The 17165-nt window shown below is 37.6% G+C and overlaps 1 protein-coding gene and 1 long non-coding RNA gene across 6 annotated transcripts in view; one reads left to right on the top strand and one right to left on the bottom strand.

Annotated features, from left to right (window-relative positions):
- dlgap2a (discs, large (Drosophila) homolog-associated protein 2a) overlaps positions 1–17165 on the top strand; it is a 238503-nt gene that overhangs the window by 25154 nt on the left and 196184 nt on the right. The gene's annotated exons all lie outside the window — the stretch shown is intronic.
- Positions 2439–6202, bottom strand: LOC137090640 (uncharacterized). Of its 2 annotated transcripts, XR_010907932.1 has the most exons (5): positions 5966–6202; positions 5764–5866; positions 4203–4272; positions 3835–4003; positions 2439–2651 (listed from the first exon to the last, which is right to left on the bottom strand). It is a non-coding gene; the product is annotated as an uncharacterized lncRNA (long non-coding RNA). The 2 variants fall into 2 exon arrangements; XR_010907931.1 differs by lacking the exon at positions 4203–4272 and having other exon boundaries at positions 5966–6190.

Below are 17165 nucleotides of genomic sequence, written 5' to 3'. Positions count from 1 at the left end.
GTCCAGCATGTGGCATCTAGATGGAGGAGACTCAAGCCTGGCACATTAACTGCCTAGAGCTGAGAAAGGTCTTCCTGGGCCTTCGGCATTTCCTCCCCTTCCTCACAGGGCACCATGTTGTTGTCAGGACAGACAGCATGGTGGTGGTGTCTCATGTGAATCGCCAAGGGGGCTCTCGGTCGCGCCCTGGACAGACATACGCGCCGTCTCCTCCTGTGGGCCCAGGGCAATTTCCTGTCCCTCAGGGCAGTCCATATCCCCGGAGTTCTGAACCTCGCGGCAGACTTTGCCTTTGAGGCAGAAACTCAAGTCAGGGGAATGGATGTTAAATCCTCTCACAGTAGCCCAGATCTAGGTGTGGTTCGGCAGAGCGGAGGTGGACCTCTTCGCTACGAAGGAGTCGTCCCAGTGCCCGCTTTGGTTCTCTCTAAATCCTCCTGTGCCGTTGGAGTGGATGCGTTTGCTCACCCCTGGCCGAGGTTGAAGATCTAAGCATTCCCGCCCATCAAGCTGATTCTGGCAGTTCTGTGCAGAGTGAGAGAGAATGAGGCCAATCTTCTGCTGGTTGCACCGTTCTGGCCATCCCAGACGTGGTTCTTGGATCTGATTCTCCTCCTGGACTCCCCTCCTTATGGGAGATTCTGGTCAGAAAGGATCTGCTTTTATAGCTCCAGGGCATAATTTGGCATCCTTGTCCCGAGATCTGGAAACTGTGGGTGTGGCCTATCAGGGGCCATCAGTCTTAAGGGCTGGTCTACCAGCAGATGTGCAGGAGACCATCGCTAGTGCCAGAGCCCCCTCTACGAGGAAGCTTTACTCTTCCAAGTGGAAGGTTTTTCAGGCATGGTGTTTGGCCCACAGTAGAAGTCTAGTCTACTGCCCTATGGTTCAGTTCTGGAGTTTCTGCAGGAAAGTTTGCAGCCGGGGCGGCGGCTACTACTCTCAGAGTGCATGTAGCGGCTATTGCCGCTCACAGGGAATTGGATGAGACCCCTTTGGGAAGCATTCTTTAGTCTCATCTTTATGAGAGGGGTCAAGCGCCTGAGGCCAGGTCACTCCCCTGGTGTACCCTCTTGGGACTTATCTATTGTCCTGGAGGGTTTGACAAGTGCTCCCTTTGAGCCATTGGAGTCAGCTCCGGAGCGGGTTCTGACTCTTAAAAGTACACTGTTAGAAATTTCTTGTAATTTTACAGGAAATTCCTGGCTAATAGTTGCCGTAAATTTACTGTAAACAGTTTACAGGACTGTTATTGTAAAATGACTACAACAAGGTATTGTATTTAATACAATACAATCATGTAAATTTACTGGTACTTTTACAGGAATTTCCTGTATTTTCACAGGATAAAATACTGTAAATATTACAGCAAAATTTTATATTTACGGCAACTCAGTAGCCAGGAATTTCCTGTAATTTTAGGGATTTCCTGTATTTTCACAGGAGAGAATATTGTAAATATTACAATTAAATGTTGTAACTTGGATAAATGTCCTCTTTCAAACTTCTACAAAGAAAAACAAAACACTTAGTATTTTTTTATAATTTTTTTTATTTTCTCTTAAAATTTAAGAGAACACAGAGTGCACAATGCACAATCACTCATTTACAACAATCTTTAACATTTAAAATCACTGTCCCTGTACCCTGTACATTGCAACACAAGAGATGCTTTCCATCTGCTATTGCTTTACACGAGTAATATAACAAAAGAGAAAAAAATCAGCAATTTCAAACACATCAAACCAATATTGTGATTAAAGGGTTAGTTCACCCAAAAATGCAAAATTATTTAATTAATTACTCACCCTCATGTTGTTGGACACCCGTAACACCTTCGTTTATCTTCAGAACACAAATGAAGATATTTTTGTTGAAAGCTGAGATAGGCTTCAGATAGGCCTCCATTGGCATTCAGTACATTCCCAACCACAAGACCAATAAAGGCACTAAACACATCAATACAAAGTCCATCTCACTATAGTCGTGGTACAATAATTTTACAAGTTATTGTGCGCACAAAAATCTAAATAATGACTTTATCCACCAAGTTATTGACGTGAACTCGACACATGCGCGAGAATATGACGCAGATCCACCGTTCATGACCCAGAAGAGGAGGAATGCCGCTATGGCCTGAGGTCACAGAGACCTACACGGAAGACAATAACTTGGCAGATTAAGTCATTATTTTGATTCTTTTTTGTGCACAAAAACTATTTTCGTTGCATTGTAAAATTATTGTACAGCCACTGTAGTGAGATGGACTTTGTATCGATGTTTTTAGTGCCTTTATTGGTCTTGTGTTTGGGAATGTACTGAATGCCAATGGAGGCCTATCTGAAGCCTCTCAGCCATCAGCTTTCAACAAAAATATCTTCACTTGTGTTCTGAAGATGAACGAAGGTGTTACAGGTGTGCAACGACATGAGGGTGAGTAATTAATGAAATCATTTTCATTTTTAGGTGAACTAACCCTTTAAGTTTATTGACATGTCTCCTATTGTCCTGTAGTGTCCCCTTGCCACTAATGTCCCTTACCCACCAATTCAAAATCCAGCAGTTTTCTCAGAAGAGTGCAAACTGGTGCGTTCAGCCCTCGTTTTTTCTCTGCCTTGCTGCCCGTCTGGGGATTTATGCCGCAAAAGGCTCTGAAAACAGGGGGGGAAAAAACACACTTATCAGGTAACATTTAAGACTGATATGACATGGTCATAACCATGACATGAGACATTAAAGGGTTAGTTCACCCAAAAATTAAAATTTGATGTTTATCTGCTTACCCCCTAGTGCATCCAACACAGTAGGTGTGTTTGGTTCTTCAGTAGAACACAAATTAAGATTTTTAACTCCAACCGTTGCTGTGTGCCAGTCAAATAATCATGTGAATGGATAAGGCTCTATGAGAGCAAAACACACAAACAAAAATGCTTAGGCAACGTGCACAAAAACCCTGCTGCTCCTGACGACACATTGATTTGTTAAGACACGAACCGATCGGTTTCTGTGAGAAACTCAACAGTATTTATGTAATTTTTTTTACCTCATATCCCGACGAGTCTCATCAAGTTTTCCCATAGGCTATTTCTTCCGTCTGGTAAGGTCAAGATGGTGCGATCATATATATATATATATATATATATATATATATATATATATATATATATATATATATATATATATATATATATATATATATATATATATATATAGATATATATATATAGATATAGATATAGATATATAAATATAGATGCCTCATTAGTGCCGGCACGGATCGGCCGAATGAGGATTCTACATAATATATATCTATGATCACACCAGCTTGACCTCACCAGACGGAAGTAATAGCCTATGGGAAAACTTGATGAGACTCGTTGGGATATGAGGTAAAAAAAAAAAATATCATAAATAGTGTTGTGTTTCTCACAGAAACCGATCGGTTTGTGTCTTAAGAAATCAATGTGTCGTCAGGAGCAGCAGGGTTTTTTATGCACATTGTCTAAGCATGTTTTTTTTGTTTGTTTTGCTCTCATAGAATTGTTACCTATTCACCCCATTATATGACTGGCGCAGCAACGGTTGGAGTTAAAAATCTTAATTTGTGTTCTACTGAAGAAACAAACACACCTACATGTTGGATGCACTGGGCTAAGCAGATAAACATCTAATTTTCATTTTTGGGTGAACTAACCCTTTAAGGCAGGGGTCCCCAACCTCGGTCCTGGAGGGCCACTGTTCTGCACAGTTTAAATCCAACCCCAATCAAACACACCTGAAACAGCTAATCAATGCCTATAAAATTAAACATGACAGTGCCATGTTTAAACACACCTCTGAATGAATTCAAGTGTGCTTGCGGCTTCTGCTGGATATTGCAAGTTGAAGACATAGTAGGCAGCGAAGACTGCTGCCAATCCATGCAGGAGGTTGCTGTGGGGCCCCATCACACATGCTCCTTCCATGGACATAATCCATGTGTCTGCGCCGCGCAGTATCTCTCCTGAAACCCATTAACAATATAACTAAAAGCTGCACAACACACTATTGCCACCTAACATGAATTCATGTTCAAGTGGAGAAAGACTTACACAGATCCACTTGAACATTATCTCCTTTGACCACCGCACCCTCCATCAACAACTCAAAGACATTTAAAAAAATTACAGAATTAACTTCTACAAAATTAGGGAAGATTATACCTGGTACAACTAATCGAGGTGTGCTTGGCAGGGTGACAGCTCTCTCGATATCGGCAGCCGTGGCAGAGGGCTGGAGAATGAAAACCATGGGTGAGTTGAGTAAAGAACAACAAAGAAAACTTGCCCCAAAAGCTGTCAAAAAATATATTTATACAAATATATACAATAATGTTATAAAATCTGTTCTTGATATATGCTTTAACAGTGATAAGAAAAGAGCAAACATAAGCTACCTTTTTAAACTAACTCACTGACAGGAGGCAGACGAGACATTCTTCTCAAAGTCAAAGCCCACTATAAAAAAAACTTTCCACAGACCACCGGACTTTCAGCAAGTGCAAAAAAAATGAGAAGACACCTTTTATGATAACTACACACTTGAAAATATTTTTTCTAAGATGAACGTGCACAGTTCAGTTTAAGATTTGGCACTATCGTATTACAAACTGACAGGAGCTAGCCGCTATGTTCGGCAAAACAGCAAAACGGACAAAAAATATATTTATACAAATATATACAATAATGTTATAAAATCTGTTCTTGATATATGCTTTAACAGTTATAAGAAAAGAGCAAACATAAGCTACCTTTTTAAACTAACTCACTGACAGGAGGCAGACGAGACGTTCTTCTCAAAGTCAAAGCCCACTATAAAAAAACTTTCCACAGACCACCGGACTTTCAGCACGTGCAAAAAAAAAAAAAAAAAAAAAAAAGAGAAGACACCTTTTATGATTACCACACTTAGAAATAATTTTTCTAAGATGAACGTGCGCAGTTCAGTTTAAGGCACTTTATCGTTAGCTAGATTACAAACAGAATGACAGGAGCTAGCAAGCTATGTTCGGCAAAACAGCGAAACGGACAAAATAAAAATAAAAAAAATATATATATAATTATATTTATTATACTAATTAATTAATAATTATATATATATACAATAATGTTATAAAATCTGTTCTTGATATATGCTTTAACAGTTATAAGAAAAGAGCAAACAGCTACCTTTTTAAACTAACTCACTGACAGGAGGCAGACGTGACAATCTTCTCAGAGGTCCAGCGCGTAATAAAAATCTTTCCACAGCACAGACCACCGTAGATCCAAAGTTTGGATCATTTTACAGACTCAGATCTTTGAATCTCCTTAAGCAAAATTAACGAACTAATCATTTTGAGTTGAATCATGCGAGTTGAGCTAACGTTATAGAGATCTAACGTTACTATAGCTAATGTTACTGAAATATACCAAACGAAAAATAAGAAAAGAGCAAACATAAGCTAACGTTACCTTTATAAACTAACTCACTGACAGGAGGCAGACGTGACGTTCTTCTCAGAAGTCAAGCGCGCCATAAAAAAAACTTTGCACAGAACACCGTAGATCCAAAGTTTGGATCATTTTACAGACTCGGGTCTTTGAATCTCCTTCAGCAAAAAAAAGAACAAACTAATCATTTTGAGTTTAATGATGAGAGTTTAGCTAACGTTATAGAGAACTGACGTTACTCTAGCTAATGTTACTGAAATATACCAAACGAAAAATTGTGAATATTTCGTACCTGGATGTGGTAACTTTTCCCGGATGGTTTGAGTAAAGACGCCGCTTCACCGCAGTCGGTTCGTGGTGTTTTTTACCGGGAGTGTCAAGTCACTGAGATGTCACTGAAAAATACCAAACGAAACAATCACCACTCACTCATATCACCAGTATTAATATATCCATGGACTTATAAAAATAGATTTTATGTTAACGTTTCATACCTGAGATGTGTTCCTTCCAAAAATGTTTGATTCTGGTGCATTGGCCGCCACAGTGCCGCGCAATTTCAAAATTCAAATAGTAGGAATCCCACAATGCTATGCGGTGGCTGTAAAATAATGCTTTTACAGTGTAGTTACAACAAAATTACAAGACTGTCCATAAATTTCCCATCATGCATTTGCATTTACAATAAAAAAATGAATACAATAAGTTGTTGTAAAATTTACTGTAAAAATTACATCAATTGCTAACAGTGTAGCTCTTTTATTCAATCTACTTCTTTAAAGCGAGTGGGGGATTTGCAAGCCCTCTCTGTTAGCTAGGCTTGCTCCCGGTCTAGTTTAGGTCTTTTTGAGACCCAGGCTGGGTTATGTGCCCAAGGTTTTGTCCACATCCTTCCGCTCGCAGGTCACCATCCTCCATTCTTTCCACCCTCCGCCTTTTTGCATCCTCGGAGGACGAGAGGTTACATTTACTCTGCCCACTTAGGACATTTAAGCTGTATGTTCACCTCTGGGCATTAGAGCACACTCTACTAGAGGTGTGGCCTCTTCTTAGGCACTCTCCAAATTGGCTCTCTTGGAGGACATTTATGTCGCGGCAGGATGGTCCTCACCGCACTTTTGTCAAATGTTATAGTTTAGATCTTGACATGGCTCCGGGTTTGCATGTTCTGTCAGCGTTGTCCAGCTGTTCAGGTCTACCTGATGTTCGTGTCAGATGCAGCAGCACTTTAGCTTGGCGTGTGTGGTATACCGTTCCCCTTATGTGTCATTACGCAGCGTCGAAGTGAACCTATGAAAGAGAACGTCTCCGGTTACTCACGTAACCTATGTTCTCTGAATAGGGAATGAGACACTGTACACGCTGCGCACGCTGCCAAGCTCCCCGCACTGCCGACAAGCCGTCTTGCTTGGCAGAGAAATCTGGAGAGAAGATGGCGCGCACGCCAGTATAGCTCAAAGGTGTTGAGCTAGAGGAGCGGCGCTGCGCCATCAACCAATGAATTGGCGTGATTCTATAAGGGATTCAGACAATCTGCGTAACCCATATGCATCATTACGCAGCGTCTCGTTCCCTATTCAGAGAACATAGGTTACGTGAGCAACCTGAAGCGTTCTCGTAAAGATTAAGTATCCTGATAAATATGAAACATTCTTCTGCTCATTATACATTCCTGTATTGTGTGTGCAGATGACTATGACAACAAGGGCATTTTTCAAAACAAAGCATGATAAACTAGCATGCATTTTTTTTACATAATATACCAAGTGGATTTCTCTGCTGGGGCATTTGTGCCCCTCTTTGACCTGTAATACAACAGAATGAGTTTACAGACTGAACTAGAGGTACATGTTTTGATTAGATAAGTGCCGAAGATGCCAGGTGCTGTATTGATTAAAAAACGTTTCATGACACTAGACCTTCAGGTTTGCATTATAAAAGCCTTAGAAATGCAGAAATTATTTACCACTACCTCCATTGGGCATTTATATTAAACCATTGTGCCAAGTTTGAAAGTTGGTGTTTTATTCCCAGTGGATGAAAAGTTTGAATGAATTGGTAGTATTGCACCAGTGCTGTGACCATGATTTCATCCAGTTTCTATGGAGACAGTGCAGATCATGCCAGTATAGGTTTACAATAATTTTATGTCCATCTAAAAGCCATTTTACCTAACGCATCCAAAGCATTCACTGGCATCGGCCGATTTACATATTTTATATTTCAGGTTTGGCCTTTGCTTCGGAGTTGAGCTCAAACTCCAGGCATTGAAGGTGGCCACTACTTCCCCTCATTATGCAAATTGTCGTCACTGATTTTCCCTCTCTCAGCTTTGTATAGATCATAGATCTGTTGTAAGGCAGAAAGCAGCATCTGTGAGTACAAAGACGCTGCTGCGTCTTTCTCTGCTATGAAGCAAGAGGCAGATGTTTAGGCTATATGTAGCAGCTTTTGATGACGAGGAAGAAACTTACTTACTTATGGCAACGAGCTAACAGTAGCTTGAATTCAAGAATCAGTGCGTAAGATTCAGTTATTAATGTGCTGTATAGCAGAAAAATGGAGCACAAAGGTTTTTTTCCTGACAGCTAACAACAGCCATCCACAAGGCTCATCTTGTTCTGCTATAGCTGCGGATGGCTGTGATAGTCGTCTACTGTATCATTTCCTGAGTGACACGTAAACATTTTACACCAGCGGCATGTGGTGGACTTCTTAAATGAAGAGGCAAAGTCCCCTCTTTTTTCCCCCAGGGTAAAGTCATATTTTATTTTAATTTATGTTTTCTCAGTTATGGAGCACAATATAGTGTTGTCACGATACCAAAATTATGACTTCGATACGAGATCAGACTAAAATATCGATATATCGATACTAAATCGATACCACAGTAAAAAAATATATAAATAAATAAGATAAGATGCTTAAAGGTGCACTATGGAGCTTTCCGTCCACTGGAGGGCGCCTATTCAAAACAAATCGTAGTTTGATGACGCAATGTGTGAGCGCAGCATCTTGGGAGATGTGGTCTTCTCATCACAGCCGGTGGAAAATAGGACTCGGGCAGAAATCACGTTCATGCATGCGGTTATTAACGTTACTGTAGTCTAAAGCAGAGCAGGACCGAGTGTTATGGACCTGAGCAAAGCTGCTGGAGCGATTGTTAAACAAATACCCGCCTCGCGAATACCGGGACTTTTATTATGACGGGACGAGACACATTCGCCGAGCGCCTGCACAGATCCGTTCTTCCGGTTATGATTTTGAGGTAATGTAGCTCTGTTTATCATATTAGATACATTTAAGTGTGTTCAAAACGATGTTATGACTTTACTCCGTTCGTTCACTTGTTCACACTGCTAAGAGTAAAGCGCTCCTGCCAAATAAAAGCAGAAACCGAGGGTAACGCAGATATGACGCAATTGACAGGCGACTCCCTCAAACGCTATGCTGAAACGTCCCTGTCCTTAGTTAAAATAGCAATTTTCTCACAATTTACAAATAGTTGGAAACTTCTGGGATATTGTAGGTACTCAACTGAACAAAATATATAACACTGGCCTAGTGGTTTTTGGATATATTTCACTGCAAAAATACTACATAGTTCACCTTTAATATGACAACAGAACTTATTATTCATTGTTATTTTTAACTAAAAATTCATGTGGCCAGCATGTTCCTTAGGGTTGGGCATCGTTTTGATTTGAACAATTATTGATCAATTGATCAATTACTATTAAAATTATTATTTTGCTATCTCAATGTATTTTTTACAATAGGGTAATTGTGTTGCAATAGCTTACACACAGCACAAGAAAGCTTGATTTCGAATGGTAAATTGAATTTAAAAAGACGAGTAAACAGTAATAAAATAAGAACAAATAAACAGATTACAAACAATAGCACAAATAAATGCAATAGAATAGAAGATACAAATTAAACAGACTGCTTTATTTTTTCAGGTAAGTCTAACATTCAGATAAGAAACTGAATTAAAAAATGCATAGTAATTACATTTAAAACAACATTGGATAATGTTCTTTGTAAAAAAATTCAATAGCGTACAGATGAAACTATTAAAGTTACACAAGTTGATCAGTCAAGAGCAGTTGATCGTTTGTGTTTTTGTAGTTTGAATAGCAAATGACTGCGGTCCCTTTAAGACTAACAGACGCATGGATCCTAAACACTGCTCCTGTTACTCGTTCTTCCTGAACTGTTTGCGACTGTGTTTACGTTAATACTCTTCCAGATGGGCACAGATAATTCTTTGAGTGTATTTGACCAATAATAAGCTGGAAAAGGAAGCAAATGTTTGCACTTGTATCATGTCAGAGGCGGCTTTATTACGGTAGGCTATGTGTGTGTGCGCTTCAGATGTGGAGCACGAAATCTGCGGGGATTAGTAGAATTAATTTATGTGCAATCCCGCGCGAAATTCAGACCGATCACACACTAACACTAACACACTGTCATGAGGAAAAAGTCCAGCATAACGCGCGCTCGCCGTGCTCAGAGGTTAACCGGGCTGAGTGAGAATATGCCGGTGTGTGTGTCAACTCGCTGACGGTCAGAGAGGAGAGCGCAGCTGATATCGATACTGTAAAAACTGAGAATCGTATCGTTTCAGATATTCCAGTATCGATATATATCGAAATATCGATATTTTTGACAACACTAGAGCACAATATATCTTACATTTATAACAAACACCCAGTACTATAATGTTAATCTATGTTTTTACATACATAGAACATACTATTTAAAAAGAAAAATCAATTCACATTGATATATCTACACTCAAAAAATGACTTGTTGAATTTACTTAAAAAGATGCATCAAGTGGTTGCACACAACTATTTTGAGCGATTTTTTACAAATAACAATTTAGTTATATGAACAAAAGAAATTCAAGTAAAGCTGACAATTTCTTTGAGTAAATACAAACCATTTGAACATATCACTATTACATAATATTTATATGTGCAGTTTACTAAATAATGTTATATTAAATTTATAAAAGTGTATTATGTAAGGTAAACACATTTATCAATTTATTTTACCTTTAAAACTTTTAAATAACAAAAAGCATATTTTTAGAATTAAAATGCACAAAATAAATATCAGCAGAAATATTTCATGTAATGTTAACACAAGTGAATTAAGTAAACTTCAGTTTTAAATATATTAGGATGATTCAACACAATTAAATTAAGTTTAGATAAAATCAGATATGTTTAAGTAAAGTGGACCATTTTAATGAAGGGACCTTTTTTTGAGTGTAGTTTTTATTTATTTATTGATCAGTAGTAAATAGCTTAAATAATTGATAGTACAGTAATAATAGTATTTAAAAAAAGTTAACTTTTTTCTTAACTGTTAGTCATGCTCATAAAATCCTCTGTAAACACCAGAGGTTAAATAAGGGTCATGCACGTGGACGCAAGCTTTTCACTTTAAAGTGCTTGTGTAAAAAATATAGACCTCACTGAGAATCTAGTGACATCAGAGAAAAAAGTGATTTATCCTGTCTCATTTAACTACATTCCTTTTGTTTTATTTGTTTATTATTGTTTTCTTATTCAAATTTTCAGAAAACCCACCTGCTTTAAACACACATGAATCATAAGACTTATTCCTGGCTCTTTGACCCCCTCATTTGTTCTTGAAATACATTGTACGCCTGCGGCTCCTTTTGCCCTCATACTAGTGAATGATTCATGGTGCTTCCGTGTGTGTGTGTGTGGCATACTCTGCTCTTAATAACCATGTTAATATTTCAGCGTTACTTTCCACTGCTTTGACTGTCGGTGGTTTGGAAGAAGTCAAGCAAAATTTCCTTTGAATATTGAAAGAGTTTTTATCGTTAAATAACAGAATTTTTCATTTGCTCTTGCATGACTTTCTTATATATGCTAATGTTTTGATTAGTCTGCAGAGACGCAAAGTTTATTGGCAAAGTATTTTGGAATTGCTGATGTTCCACAAAACTTTTTGTGTGGCCCTGCTTTGCATTCTTAGAAGAGTGTTTGTATCGATTATTCAGTCCCTGTAGGGGTTGTGTGCACTCTCTCTCTCTTTTTCTGTCTGATATAAAGATTGCATTCGACAGTGAAAACACTCCCCTCGCTTCCTCTTCCCTCTATGTCATGGTCATTCAGATTTTAGGACATCAGTATGTAGTGTTAGTGTTTCATCAGCATGTAGTGGGAGTCCTGCTAATGAAAATTGCTATAGAGAAACAAATTTGTCCTGAATGTAATAGCCAAGGTCATTTTTTTCTCTCCAGTAAAGGCACTCTTGAAATGCATCCAACGTAGGGCTGGATTGTACAAATGGATATTCACAGTGTATTTATAGTGTTCTTTTTGTGTGTGTTAGTCATAAAAAAATTAAGCAACACCAAGAATATTGTGGTGATTTTAATGCACTTTTATTTTGACATTCAGTTTGGATTTAGAGCACTGTTAGAAAAATTTCAAATACTATATTTTACTACTAATTACTAAAATATGTGTTGGTAGATGTTGCTGTTGGTACTATGACTTAATTGAAATTAAAAAAATAATAATTCTTTTGTAAAAATCACCCACTTCAGCTAGAGTAAATTTGAAAATGTATAGGGATACATATAATTTCATTTATTACATTAATAGTGTTAGGGTTAGCTTGTTTCAACCTTTTTCATAGGCATTTTTTTCTTGTTTTCACAAATTTTGAATGCAATCAAATGCAAATTATTTAAAAAAAAAACAAATATATATCTTATTTTATATTTTATATATATTTATATGTAGGCATTTTCATGTACAATTACAGTTCAAAACTTGCTTAAACATTTGATCACATTTACAACTCTAATCATAAAATATAATTCGAATCTACATCATTTGACATTCATGCGTTTGTACTACATAAATGTATGTTTGAGTCATTATTGTCGAATGTGAGCTGCAATACCTAATTTAATTATTTCAGGAGGTAAAACTATACATGCTAAAAGATTATTTTGTGAACTGTTATAGTACAGTAGAATGTACATTTTGTATTGTTGATGATATGTGTAGCCAACTCACAAAAGCCGGTCTGAGTAGTTTCTGAGAAAAGGTAAATAAATGAAATGAGAGGGGGAAAAGTGAAGAGTGTGGGGTGAGAAGAGGTGCATTGCTGGAGGTGTAGTTGATTCCTCTGATTTGATGGTAGGATGAGAGTATTATATTGAGGTGAAGAGGTGAAGACAGAATGGTGTGCATGAAGTGACACTCACTATATGCAGTGAGTGGCCAGTGCTCTGGGAATAAAAGCAAACGAAAGTGTGTGTGCTTTAAAATGTGAAGTACGCTTTTTGTGTGTCATCTCTTGTGATGAAAATCCAATTATTCATCTATGCATAATGCACATATGCACTCTGGGATGTCTGTACACACCTACACAGAGGGTAAAGGATGGTTCTCAAACACGAGGGAGAGGAGGAGATGGAATGGAAGCAGGGGAAAGGAAATCACTGTGATGCACAGGAAATTAGTGGGGAGCCGATATAGTTCTGCTGTGTGTTTGACTTGTCTGAGTCGGCGCTCTGAACTGATTTGACCTTGAACGGCCTGACCAGAGAGCTTAGGATCCCCATCACACAGCTCATCAACACTGCTGACCCCGGAGATCTGTTCGCAGATGACAAGGGAACTATACCATGGTTGTGCGTTTAATAATTATAAAGGATCACATGTGGTTTGTTTCTAGATAGATGTGTATCTCAGGGAACAATGGAACATTCTGGAAGTCTGGTCTTTACATTTAATCATTTAGCAGATGCTTTTATCCAAAGCAAATTGTAAATGAGGAGAGCAATAGAAGCAATTAAACCGGGCATCAATATGCAAATGCCATTAGCAGTCATTAGTCCAGCACAGTACACATAGCAAGGTTCTTTTTTGTTTTAAATAGATATCGAATAATAAGTGTTAGTATTAATGGGTCAAGTGTTGACGAAAAAGACGAGTCTTCAGCAGTTTCTTGAAAAGGGCTAAAGACTCAGTAGCTCGGGTTGAGAGTTAGGCAGGTCAGCACCAGCCTGGAACAGTCAAGGTAAAGGTCCGTGAAAGTGTTTTTGTGCCTCTTTGGGATGGCAACACAAGGCATTCACTTGCAGAACTCAAACTTCTGGATGGCAAGTAGACTGGAGTAGTAAGTTTAGGTATAAGGGTGCATACCCAGTGGTTGTTCTCTAGGCAAACATATGCAGCAATTTTATGAGGATAGGTGGGACTTGTGCTCTTTTCGGCTTGTTAAAGACTGCTCTTGCAGCAGCATTGTGGATCAATTGCAGAGGTTTGATAGGGCATCCTGGGATGCCTGTAAAAGAGCATTAAACTAGTCCAGTCTGGACAAGTAGTTGTGTAGCATGCTCTGATAAAAAGGGCTTGATCGTCCTAATCTGCAGAGTGATCATCAATCACTACTCCAAAGTTCCTTTGCACCTGGCTGAATGGAGACCATAAGCAGATCCGTCTTTGCAAGGTTTAGTTGAAGGTGGTGGTCCTTCATCCAGCAATAAATGTCTGTCAGGCAGGCTGAGATGTGAGCAGCTACTGTCGGATCATCTGGCTGGAATGAGAAGTGATAGGGAAATCCATGTTTCTGAACAACAGATCCCATGACATATAGATGGAGAAGAGAAGTGGTCCAAACACTGAGCCCTGAGGCCCCCCAGTAGCTAGATGTTGCGACCTCATCCCCCACGATATCCTGAGGGGTAAGTTTTAAACTCTGGAGTGCGAAACCAGCCTGATTTCTGTCCAGCAGGTTGTTCTGTATAAGAAAGGTAAAGACTTGGGAGAGACCTCCAAAACTGTTCAGCATCATGATATTCAACATCATTACTCCAGTCTTCAGTGAGACATGATTCTTCAGAAATCATTCTAATATGCTGAGTTGCTGCTCAAGACACATTTCTTATTATTATCAAAGATGAAAACAGTTGTGCCGCTTAATATTTTTGTGGAAACCATGATGCAGTTTTTATCCTTTGTATTAACAATTTAATCTTTTGTAATATTGAAAATGTCTTTACTGTCACTTTTGATCAATTAAATACATCCTTCATTTGAATTTATAAACATTCTGTATCGTTCCCCTTTCTACAAAAACAAATATTTCTGTAATTTCTTTTTGTTGAAAATCAAATTTGAAAGTGTATCCGCCCAAACTCTTCTTTTCTTCCTTCCTCTTTCCCCCGAGTCTGTTGAGCAGACAGTCATGAAGACAGATGGCTGTTATTAGAAGGTGTAGGGCCTGGAGAGTGCAGGATTTGTTGGAAATTTTCTTCTTGCAAAAACCATTTCCCAAAGATCATTTGATTTCAGAAAGACTTTATTCAAAATAACAAAGCCGAGTTTCCCCTGCAGGAGACAACTCCAGTTCTTTGGTTTACCTAGCATATATACCCAGCTGCTTTCCCAAAATGGTCACAACCTTCAGCTAGTTTTCCAGTTGGTTTCCTGGCTCATATGTCACAGCATTCCCAGTTCTTTTTCTGTCCATCATGCATCTTCTACATGTTATTTTCAAGCACGTTGTCAAGGTCCCCAAGAACTTAAAACAGGGCAAACATCAAACAGCCAATATCTAATAGTGTCTTATATACAGCTTATTTAACATTAAATTCAATAATAAAAATCTTCTACATTCCCCCCTCTGGGGCTTACCTAAGCCCCAATTTTGTATCTTTCTTCCAGACGTGTAGCTTCAAAATCTAGCTTCCTTAGTTATACTTCCTAATGACTTAAATTAAGTCACTCACTCTTCATTGCCAAAGACCAGATTATGCAACCACACTCTGGATGAGCATCAGAACCAAACATCTCTTTTCAGACATTTTTCTTTCTTTCTTAGGTGTATTTTTTCCTTTTTATTCTTTTTCTTTTTCCGAAAAGAGTAAAAGATTCTTTTGCTCCCTTTAAAACTAGACCATTGTTGTAAGCATGATCATACAATTGGCTCAGCCTTGTAAGTTATTTTCACAATTATGTAGAGTATATCAATGTATACCATAATACAAGTTATTTTTTGGAATGTAGACATCCTTAACCCAGACATTGTTCTCATATTCGTCTTTTTTGCCCTCATTAGATATACTTAAATCTCCATCAGATGTTTGTACATTTCAATTTGATTTGTCAGACCAATCTTAACATACTTTGTTTGCCCTCTTAATTGTTGTCTCATTATCTTAACCTCTTAGCATTACCATGTGCTTAATCATGGCTTTGACAATTAGTGATATTAACATGAAAATTTCACTGCAGAACAATAACCATATTGATACAGAACAATCTTGATATTGCAACTTTTAAAGACATCCCTTATTTAGCAAATCACTCTTCAAACTTTAGAATTAAACCAGTTTTCTTTAACTTCTGCTCTTACGCCTCTTGTTTAATTTACTCATAACTTTGTCTGCCAATAATCAATAATCAACTAAGGGCTTGCCTATTTTGCCTCATCTCTAAATCTCCTGACTATAGTAAATATAAATTAGCCATTTTCTGTTTTTATTTTGCTTGATCCATATAATTGTTGGTTAAACCAAGGAAAACTATCTTTCTTATTTTTGATCGATTCCGATTTTTATAAAGTCTTATTAATTCCTTAATCTGAAGAATCAATCTTTTAGTCAAAATCATTTTTAGATGATGAATGATCAGAATATTGTTGTGCATTTGTTATCACAATACACTTAGTTCTTTGTTAGATTGTTTAAATTCTTGTCTGTTTATTACAAAATCTAACAATAAATATAATTTTAACTTAAGTTTAATGCAGTCTGACTGATTGCTTTAGTGGCTCAGTTCAAGCTGCTCATGAAGCAATCATTTCTTCCTTTTTACTACTAACAAAACTCTAAAACTTGATTAGAAGTAGAAACAAAAACTCCCTTGTGTGTAATTTAAGTGTTTGTTCATTAATCAATTACTTATCGCTTTTAGTGCTTTTGTTCGATATTTTGGCACAAATGTTCACAGTTCAGACTGAAAATTTTCTTACATTGCTTATAAATATCCATTAATCTTTCCTTATCTTATAAATATCCATTAATCTTTCCTTATCTTATAAATATCCATTAATCTTTCCTTATCATCTAATATCTTATTCCCCCCTCAACATTCTTAGATGTCACAAACTATGCACATCGAAGAATGTTTAAAAGGGTTGTTGCAACAATTTGTCCTTTATCTGAATGGCAAATATCTTTTTTGGCCCTCTTTTGTTGCCTTCTAATGGCCTACTTTTTATTAAATTTGGTTGTGGTTCTGTAAGCACTACTTGATAAATATTCAAATTAGTTGTATCATAGTGTCTTACTAAATCAAGCTATCAAGCTTTTGAATTGAAATTGAAATTCGTGGTAATACCTATAGTCCTAATTCAAACTTTGTTTTAACTTTAGACTGAAATTTAGTCATCTATTTTATATTAGGATCTTGTTCATAAGCTCTTTTAGTTCTACCTTTATACGCCTTTATAAGTTGTTCTGCTTCTCATTGCCAATGCTTTAATTAGCCGTACTCTAGCACTTTAGTGCTCATTTCTTAGTGGCAAAGAGGCTAGAAGTCATTCTTTACCACAAGTCCAAAGATATCTGCTACTACTATTGTCTAAACTTCAATCTTTTATCTACGGTAGTGATATAGTTTG

The sequence above is a fragment of the Pseudorasbora parva genome, chromosome 10 (assembly GCF_024679245.1).
Source record: "Pseudorasbora parva isolate DD20220531a chromosome 10, ASM2467924v1, whole genome shotgun sequence".
Taxonomy (NCBI): Eukaryota; Metazoa; Chordata; class Actinopteri; order Cypriniformes; family Gobionidae; genus Pseudorasbora; species Pseudorasbora parva.
Note: the sequence above shows the minus strand (reverse complement) of the source record. Positions and strands in the feature narration are given on the sequence as shown.